Genomic DNA, 9,760 nt, shown 5'->3' with positions numbered 1-9,760 from the left:
AAAAGATAATTTTTTTGTCGGCTACTGGGCAAGAGAGTCAGTCATATCCCAGAGTAGCAACATTCAGCCGGGAAAGTTCACCTTTCAACTTGACACACCGGCTGGACGTCGGGCAGAGTTAGAGCGGAGACATGGACTGCACGCTGCGTGTGAGGTGGCTTTCCAAGCACTAGCAGAAGGTGAGACCTTCTTGTGAGAGCTGGAAGTATGTAGTGTTAAGTGAAGGGTGAGAGAGTGTGTGTGCTTTGGTGAGGGAAGGAGGGATTGTGTGAGAGTAATGGTATGTAAGGTTGTTTGAGGGTGAGTGTGTCAGGGTTTATCTTCCTTTTCCATTCTCTCTACTTCTATTTCGTTTCTTCTGCTTTTCTGTTCTCTCATTACTTTTTCAGCAGAATGTAGCGTCATGTCTAGGAAATTATATTAGGTTGAGGAAAAAGATAAGGGGTTGCTAGCACCAACAGTGTGAGTAATCAGACCGTCATCTAGGTGTGATTTAGGAGCGAGCTGCGGGGGTGAGGAACCGGGAATGGACAGCAGGTAAGTATGTAAGTTGTTGAGCCTCTAGTGTTGTGGCTGAGTGTTAACTGTTAACCCTATCACATGTCATCGTTAGTCTTGACCATGCTCCTGACCGTGCTTCCTGACAGTGCTTCCTGACCATGCTCCTGATAGTGCTTCCTGACCATGTTCTGACCATGCTCCTGACCGTGCTCCTGACCGTGCTTCCTGACCATGCTCTATCCTGACCGTGCTCCTGACCGTGCTTCCTGACCATGCTCCTGACCATGCTCCCGACCGTGCTTCCTGACCATGATCCTGACTGTGCTTCCTGACCATGCTCCTGACCGTGCTTCCTGACCATGCTCCTTCCTGACCATGCTCCTTCCCGACCATGCTCCTGACTATTCTTCTACCTTTTCTATGCTCCTGTGAAGGTTCCTTCTTTTTCGATGCTCCTGACATTGCTGCTTCCTTTTCGATGCTCCTGACATTGCTGCTTCCTTTTCGATGCTCCTGACATTGCTGCTTCCTTTTCGATGCTGCTGACAATGCTGCTTCCTTTTCAATACTCATGACAATGCCAGTTGCTTGCTGACGATTCACCTTCTTGACAATGCTTCTGAAAGTGCTCCTTCCTTTTGGATTCTCGTGATAATGCTCCTCTTGTGACGACGCTCCTGACAGTTTTTCTTCCTATCTGACGATGTTGCTGATGATGCTGACGTAAGGGCATTATGCCTGAGTGTGAGGATCCCCCTTCCCCCCCGCCCCACCACCCCGGATTCCTGTGTGCACCTTCAAGGTACAAACACGTGGTGTGACGGGCAGGAAGGAGAGGGCGAGGGCGGTCCCGGACGTACCTAACATTAAGCAGATTTAAGAGCCACGTAAGTTTCCCCGTCTTCTAATAACATGTTCATTTTTCCACTATAATCTACCTTGTCCTTAATTACTATCGCATTTGCTTTGTCTATTTCGTAAGGTGAAGTCTGTAACACAATTGTCCTCAAAGAATTGTTAAGTTATACCATGAATTAAGGAAAGATCCTGGACTTCACTTTACGAAACAGACAAAGCAAATGCGATAGTAATTATGGACAAGGTAGATTATAATGGAAAATGAGCATGTTATTAGAAGAAGGGGGAACTTACTTGCCCCTTAAGCCGTTTTTTTTCATCGTAAAATCGATGTTGGTTTGTACCCTCGTCTAGCTACCAACGTTTTGGCCTTTTTGTCCCTCAGTGGAGAGGCTCAGAGGAGAGAATAGCCTTATCATCACTCTATTATCCGACATCGACAAGAACATAAGTCAGAGGCACCGTAACATCCTTTTCTGATGACACCAGAATCTCCATGAGTATGTCGCCCGTCGAAGACATTAAATCTAAGCGGATACAGATCAAGTCGTCCACTAGGTGTCAGACAACAATATGATGTTTAATGAGGACAAGTTTCAGTTGCTCTGCTGTGACAGACTGGAGGAAATTAAGATTAAAACGGAGTACAGGACAAACTCAAATCATTCAGTAAAACGAAAGCTCTATGTGCGAGACTAGTGAGTGATGATATCGGAAGATGTCACAGTTAAGAATCAGAACATTGTTGTCATTGCTACCGCAAGGAAATGACAAGTCGGATAACTAGAGAACTAGAGCTTTCAAGACAAGAGACGCTGAGTCAGTGATGATGCTCATCAATTCACTTGTTCTCTCCAAGCTAAAATGCTGTTATATACTAACGGCTTCCTTCACTGCAAGCTAGATTGGAAAGCTGAAATACGTACAGTCAGCACGAAAAACTTTGCTACACTTAAGTGTTAGTTGCCTTGGTGGTAGTCTTAATGATATTCCCTCTTGTCTCTTTGGCGAGATTCATGAGGGTCTGGAAATGCAGATTTTTTTTTCACTATGTTTTGAAATGTTTCCCGTTGTTAAACTTGCTGGATTTCTAGTTTAATTTTATCAAGTACATGCTTTCCATAGGCTTCTGTGTATCCAGAAACTTTGCTCCAACTGTGTATGGTCCAAATTGGCCAACGCCAGCAACATGACCAACCTTTAATAACTTATAATTGGATATACACTTCACTGGACTCTTAACGCTGAGTATTAACTTTGCTTCAGAACACACATCCAGGTATGAAACTATAACCAGGAACACACACAAAGGTTTACCAAGAAGACACAAAAAATGGTTTAACAAAAAAAATGTACAAACATCATCGTAACTAAGTCTTACATGCGAGGGAAAGTCATTATGAATAATGAATGATAATCAAACCTATAAAAAACTAAACACTCTCGTATCAACTGAAATTACATTTTTAACAAAGAAGTGAGAAATGTAAAATAACAAAAGACAAGGAAATTCTACTTAAATTCAAAATAATGAGCTACAGAGTGTTATAATTATATAGATTACCTAAAATATATATGTAAAACACATGCTTAAGTTCTCTCAGTTCCAGCAGAGGATCATTGTCCAAAGAAAGGACAGAATAGCAGAGCAGTGTACTAGGACCTTCTCCGGGCACTTTCTCCGGGCACCTTCTCCACTACGCATCATACACTCGCAAAATTTTATCGATACGTTCAAGAATTTCCACAACAAAAACTACTGAGGCTCAACGTCGACTTTCTGTTTGCTAAAGTCCCTATTACCTGGAGTTTACCTGGAGAGAGTTCCGGGGGTCAACGCCCCCGCGGCCCGGTCTGTGACCAGGCCTCCTTAGGTCAGTGTCCCAAACCAGTCGACTAACACCCAGGTACCCATTTTACTGATGGGGAACATAGACAACAGGTGGAAAGAAACACGTCCAATGTTTCTACTCTGGCTGGGAATCGAACCCAGGCCCTCACCGTGTGAAGCGAGAGCGTTAACCACCAGGCCACCAGAAACCCCTATCGACGATGTCCAGGATTTTCTCTTCCTCGTGTTCATCAAGACGTCATTTTCCACAGCTGCTGCTGTTCCACCCACACACTGCTGCTGCTGCTGCTGCTGCTACTTCACCCACACAGCTGCTCCTGCTACCCCACACACCTGCTCCTGCTGCTCCACCTACACACCTGCTGCTGCTACTGCTCCACCCATACAGCTGTTGCTTCACCCACAAAGCTGCTGATTTTACAAGAAATAAAATGCGTTTAGCAAATAGTCCACTCTTCTCTGTGTTGTCCAACTTTCGAAGCCATCATCTACCTATCGACGAACATGATTTTAATAAGTAAGACATGCAACACTAGGTATACTTATTGACGGAACATTTCACTTACGCTGCAGGCTCCATCAGTCAAATAAAGAGATGAATTACAATCTTGGAGACAGTAGAAAACGTGGAGAAGTAGTTTGAGGTAATCACTCCCTCACTGTTGGTGCAGGATAATAAGACTTTTAGATAAGTCTCATTCCAGGAGGTATAACAACACACAGCAGCAAGAACAGATTATTGGATCCAAACAAGGCTCCTGGTTTTCCTTAGAGCGTATTGTGCACCGTCTGCCGAGAACTTATCAGAAACCACTTACAACTTACATAGATTGAACACTTATTAGTATGCTTAGGTGACATACACTAAGTGAACACCACTTATTAATACACTCCAGTGACTTACTACTAAGCGAGCGAGTACATGCGATTTAAATAGTGTCACCAGTGAGAGTATTTATTTCCCTTGTTTTGAAACTTCTCATTATCCATCCCTTCATTTTCCTGGCGGTTGTGACATTATTACTCCCAGATCTTACATATGTTCCTTTCATTCTCTCTGATGATCCTCTGATTTTTGTAACAGTGTCCCTTTAAGTTCCAGGTGTTTTCCATACCTAAGCAGTTGGAAATAATCACCACTGAACGTCATGGTGTTCTCCACTTCCGACTGGAGAACCCTGTTTTTATCTACGTGCAATTTTTCCGTGTCTTCTACCAAGGTGATTTTCGTGCTTATTTTAATATTATCCGCAAATGATGATATAAAACTGTGGCGAGTGTTATTTTACCAATATCTGCTATGAGGACAAGAAACAGAAAAGGTGCCAGGACAGTCCCTTGGAGTATTGAACTTTGTTTTTTACCCACTGATTCTGGCATTTGTTCTTTTAACTACTACTCATTATTATATCTACAGTTCTTGCAAATTCTGGAATTAACGTCCAATTCTTTAATTCCCAGATACGAGTGTATCTTCCTGCGATATATATATTAGAAATTGTCTTCAGTTTTCTTTATATCATTGGAATATAGAGCGCGGCTCTATACTTGATAATTGCAAGATAATTTACGTCGCATAGGATAATTCTTGAGTATATTTGATCTATTGTTGGACTCTTTGAAGAGGTTGTGAAGTAGTAACAGCCTGGCTGATCAGATAGCTCTAGCCTCCATCGCTTTTTAATCACTCACACGGATTTAGCGCGTCACGGTAAAACCTGTGAAGTTTTAAGCTATTATTGAAAGTTGGTGGTTATGACTGGTGTTGTGGTGGTGATGACTGGCGGGGGTGGTGATGACTGGTGTTGTGGTAGTGATATTGATGACTAGTATTGGTAACAGACTAGTGGTGATATTGATGACCGGTGGTGATGATGATGACTGGTGATGATGGTGACTGGTGGAGGTGAGACTAGTGGTGAAGTTGGTGATGTTGGTAACTGGTAGCAGTGATAATTGTGAGGAGGGACAGAAATAGGTTCATAGTAGTGTTGTTGTTGGTTTGAGACTGGCTAGCGTTGGTAATAAGGTGGATTAGATTTTTCCTCTGAAGCGGCTAGTTTATTGCGCACCTCGTGTCCAGCAAGAGCATATGGATACACTAAAGGCCTAGGAACTAGGCCCCAAAAGGGTTAACAGGTGTACTTCTGGATTTATATCTACATTCGAATTAACTGTTGCACTTAAATTTAGGAAATTTGCTTAATATGTCTGGTATCTTATTTTCATAAATAAGATATCTTGACATATCACATAGGTTATTATACTGTCTAGGATAGTGGTTAGTGGTGGCTGTGAGGGTGTAAGTGGGTTGGAGATAGGGTGGTGGTGCTGTTAGTAGAGTGGTGGAGATATGGTGGTGGTGGTGGTAGTGGTGATGTGGTTTTAACAGAATGGTGGAAATTGGGTGATAGAGATAGTGCTTGTCATGGTGAGGGGTGATAGTGGGGTGAAAATAACGTGGTAGTGATTTTGTGTGAGGATGGAGATAGTGGGGTAGTGGTTTCTGTGAGGGTTGTAGTGATGATTGTGAAGGTGCTAGTTGGATAGAGATAGGGTGGTAGTGGTGACTGTGAGGGTGATAGAGGGCTGAAGATAGGGTGGTGGTGGTGGTGGTGGTGGTAGTGGACCTTGCTGGTAGATTAGGTAAGTACTGGCGCCAGACTAAAGCTGAGGTGACAGGAGAAGTGCAGCTGCTGCTGCTCCACCCACACAGATGCTGCTGCTGCTCCACCCACACAGCTGCTGCTGCTGCTGCTCCACCCACACAGCTGCTGCTGCTGCTGCTCCACACACACAGCTGCTGCTGCTGCTGCTCCACCCACACAGCTGCTGCTGCTCCACCCCCGCACACCTGCTGCTCCACCCCCGCACACCTGCTGCTCCACCCCCGCACACCTGCTGCTCTTGTATTTGTTTATGCTGCTGCTGGTGTTGGCGCTGCTGCTGCTGCTGATGATTTTTATGCTACTGCTGTTGTTGCTACTGCTTCTATTGTGCCTGTTGCTGCTGTATGTCCTGCTGCTGCTACTGCTGGTCTGTATGATTATTCCGCCGCTACTATGGCTGCTGCTGGTGATGATAATGTCTGTGCTACTTGTGCTGCTGCCGTTGCTGCTGCTGCTGTTGGTGCTGGTGTTCCTGTTGCTAATGTTGTTCATACTGTTGATGTTGCTGATGCACCTTCTGTTGTTGGCGTTAGTGCTACTATTGTTGGAAATTATTCTTCTGGTGATACTTCTGTTGTTTCTGGTGATGTAGCCGGTGCTGGTGATGCTGCTACTGTTTCTCGTTGTGGTGCTGATGCTCCTGGGCCTGCTGCTACAGTTTCTGTTGTGTTGCTTCTTGTAATCTGCTGCTGTTGATGCTTTTAGCTTGTGCTACATCCGACCTTGCTGCTCCTACTATTTCTGTTACTGTTAATGCAGCAGCTGTTACTTTTTGTGCTGTTGTTGCTGGTGGCGCTGCTGCTGTTGAATCTTTGATAATGTTATTACTGTTTCTACAATTGCTGCTGCTGCTGCTGCTGCTGCTGCAGGTTCTGGTGATACTGATGGTGCCGCTGCTGAGCTGTGAATAATAAGACAGCAGAGGTAGCGTTAGTATGGAAGCAGAGGTAGCGTCAGTAAGGAAGCAGAGGTAGCGTAAGGAAGGAAGCAGAGGTAGCGTCAGTAAGGAAGCAGAGGTAGCGTCAGTAAGGAAGCAGAGGTAGCGTCAGTAAGGAAGCAGAGGTAGAGTCAGTAAGGAAGCAGAGGTAGCGTCAGTATGGAAGCAGAGGTAGCGTCAGTATGGAAGCAGAGGTAGCGTCAGTAAGGAAGCAGAGGTAGCGTCAGTATGGAAGCAGAGGTAGCGTCAGTAAGGAAGCAGAGGTAGCGTCAGTAAGGAAGCAGAGGTAGCGTCAGTAAGGAAGCAGAGGTAGCGTCAGTAAGGAAGCAGAGGTAGCGTCAGTATGGAAGCAGAGGTAGCGTCAGTAAGGAAGCAGAGGTAGCGTCAGTAAGGAAGCAGAGGTAGCGTCAGTAAGGAAGCAGAGGTAGCGTCAGTAAGGAAGCAGAGGTAGCGTCAGTAAGGAAGCAGAGGTAGCGTCAGTATGGAAGCAGAGGTAGCGTCAGTAAGGAAGCAGAGGTAGCGTCAGTAAGGAAGCAGAGGTAGCGTCAGTAAGGAAGCAGAGGTAGCGTCAGTAAGGAAGCAGAGGTAGCGTCAGTAAGGAAGCAGAGGTAGCGTCAGTAAGGAAGCAGAGGTAACGTCAGTAAGGAAGCAGAGGTAGCGTTAGTATGAAAGCAGAGGTAGCGTCAGTATGGAAGCAGAGGTAGCGTCAGTAAGGAAGCAGAGGTAGCGTCAGTAAGGAAGCAGACGTAGCGTCAGTATGGAAGCAGACGTAGCGTCAGTAAGGAAGCAGACGTAGCGTCAGTGTGGAAGCAGAGGTAGCGTCAGTAAGGAAGCAGAGGTAGCGTCAGTAAGGAAGCAGAGGTAGCGTCAGTATGGAAGCAGAGGTAGCGTCAGTATGGAAGCAGAGGTAGCGTCAGTAAGGAAGCAGAGGTAGCGTCAGTAAAGAAGCATAGGTAGAGTCAGTAAGGAAGCAGAGGTAGCGTCAGTATGGAAGCAGAGGTAGAGTCAGTAAGGAAACAGAGGTAGCGTCAGTATGGAAGCAGAGGTAGCGTCAGTAAAGAAGCATAGGTAGAGTCAGTAAGGAAACAGAGGTAGCGTCAGTATGGAAGCAGAGGTAGCGTCAGTATGGAAGCAGAGGTAGCGTCAGTAAGGAAGCAGAGGTAGCGTCAGTATGGAAGCAGAGGTAGCGTCAGTATGGAAGCAGAGGTAGCGTCAGTAAGGAAGCAGAGGTAGCGTCAGTAAGGAAGCAAGAGGTAGCGTCAGTAAGGAAGCAGAGGTAGAGTCAGTAAGGAAGCAGAGGTAGCGTCAGTAAGGAAGCAGAGGTAGCGTCAGTAAGGAAGCAGAGGTAGCGTCAGTAAGGAAGCAGAGGTAGCGTCAGTATGGAAGAGGTAGCGTCAGTAAGGAAGCAGAGGTAGCGTCAGTATGGAAGCAGAGGTAGCGTCAGTAAGGAAGCAGAGGTAGCGTCAGTAAGGAAGCAGAGGTAGCGTCAGTATGGAAGCAGAGGTAGCGTCAGTATGGAAGCAGAGGTAGCGTCAGTAAGGAAGCAGAGGTAGCGTCAGTAAGGAAGCAGAGGTAGCGTCAGTAAGGAAGCAGAGGTAGCGTCAGTATGGAAGCAGATGTAGCGTCAGTATGGAAGCAGATGTAGCGTCAGTAAGGAAGCAGAGGTAGCGTCAGTAAGGAAGCAGAGGTAGCGTCAGTAAGGAAGCAGATGTAGCGTCAGTAAGGAAGCAGAGGTAGCGTCAGTAAGGAAGCAGAGGTAGCGTCAGTAAGGAAGCAGATGTAGCGTCAGTAAGGAAGCAGAGGTAGCGTCAGTAAGGAAGCAGATGTAGCGTCAGTAAGGAAGCAGAGGTAGCGTCAGTATGGAAGCAGAGGTAGCGTCAGTATGGAAGCAGAGGTAGCGTCAGTATGGAAGCAGAGGTAGCGTCAGTAAGGAAGCAGAGGTAGCGTCAGTATGGAAGCAGAGGTAGCGTCAGTAAGGAAGCAGAGGTAGCGTCAGTATGGAAGCAGAGGTAGCGTCAGTATGGAAGCAGAGGTAGCGTCAGTATGGAAGCAGAGGTAGCGTCAGTATGGAAGCAGAGGTAGCGTCAGTATGGAAGCAGAGGTAGCGTCAGTATGGAAGCAGAGGTAGCGTCAGTATGGAAGCAGAGGTAGCGTCAGTAAGGAAGCAGAGGTAGCGTCAGTATGGAAGCAGAGGTAGCGTCAGTAAGGAAGCAGAGGTAGCGTCAGTAAGGAAGCAGAGGTAGCGTCAGTAAGGAAGCAGAGGTAGCGTCAGTAAGGAAGCAGAGGTAGCGTCAGTAAGGAAGCAGAGGTAGCGTCAGTAAGGAAGCAGAGGTAGCGTCAGTAAGGAAGCAGAGGTAGCGTCAGTATGGAAGCAGAGGTAGCGTCAGTATGGAAGCAGAGGTAGCGTCAGTAAGGAAGCAGAGGTAGCGTCAGTATGGAAGCAGACGTAGCGTCAGTAAGGAAGCAGACGTAGCGTCAGTGTGGAAGCAGAGGTAGCGTCAGTAAGGAAGCAGAGGTAGCGTCAGTAAGGAAGCAGAGGTAGCGTCAGTAAGGAAGCAGAGGTAGAGTCAGTAAGGAAGCAGAGGTAGCGTCAGTAAAGAAGCATAGGTAGAGTCAGTAAGGAAGCAGAGGTAGAGTCAGTAAGGAAACAGAGGTAGCGTCAGTATGGAAGCAGAGGTAGCGTCAGTATGGACGCAGAGGTAGCGTCAGTAATGAAGCAGAGGTAGAGTCAGTAAGGAAACAGAGGTAGCGTCAGTAAGGAAGCAGAGGTAGCGTCAGTATGGAAGCAGAGGTAGCGTCAGTAAGGAAGCAGAGGTAGCGTCAGTAAGGAAGCAGAGGTAGCGTCAGTATGGAAGCAGAGGTAGCGTCAGTATGGAAGCAGAGGTAGCGTCAGTATGGAAGCAGAGGTAGCGTCAGTAAGGAAGCAGAGGTAGCGTCAGTAAG

General features: G+C 46.4%; 1 protein-coding gene across 5 annotated transcripts in view; it reads left to right on the top strand.

Annotated features, from left to right (window-relative positions):
• The window catches only part of Kdm3 (Lysine demethylase 3), a 1,464,865-nt gene that overhangs the window by 415,209 nt on the left and 1,039,896 nt on the right, over positions 1-9,760 (top strand). The gene's annotated exons all lie outside the window — the stretch shown is intronic.

The sequence above is a fragment of the Cherax quadricarinatus genome, chromosome 64, assembly GCF_038502225.1.
Source record: "Cherax quadricarinatus isolate ZL_2023a chromosome 64, ASM3850222v1, whole genome shotgun sequence".
In the NCBI taxonomy this organism is placed as follows: domain Eukaryota; kingdom Metazoa; phylum Arthropoda; class Malacostraca; order Decapoda; family Parastacidae; genus Cherax; species Cherax quadricarinatus.
Note: the sequence above shows the minus strand (reverse complement) of the source record. Positions and strands in the feature narration are given on the sequence as shown.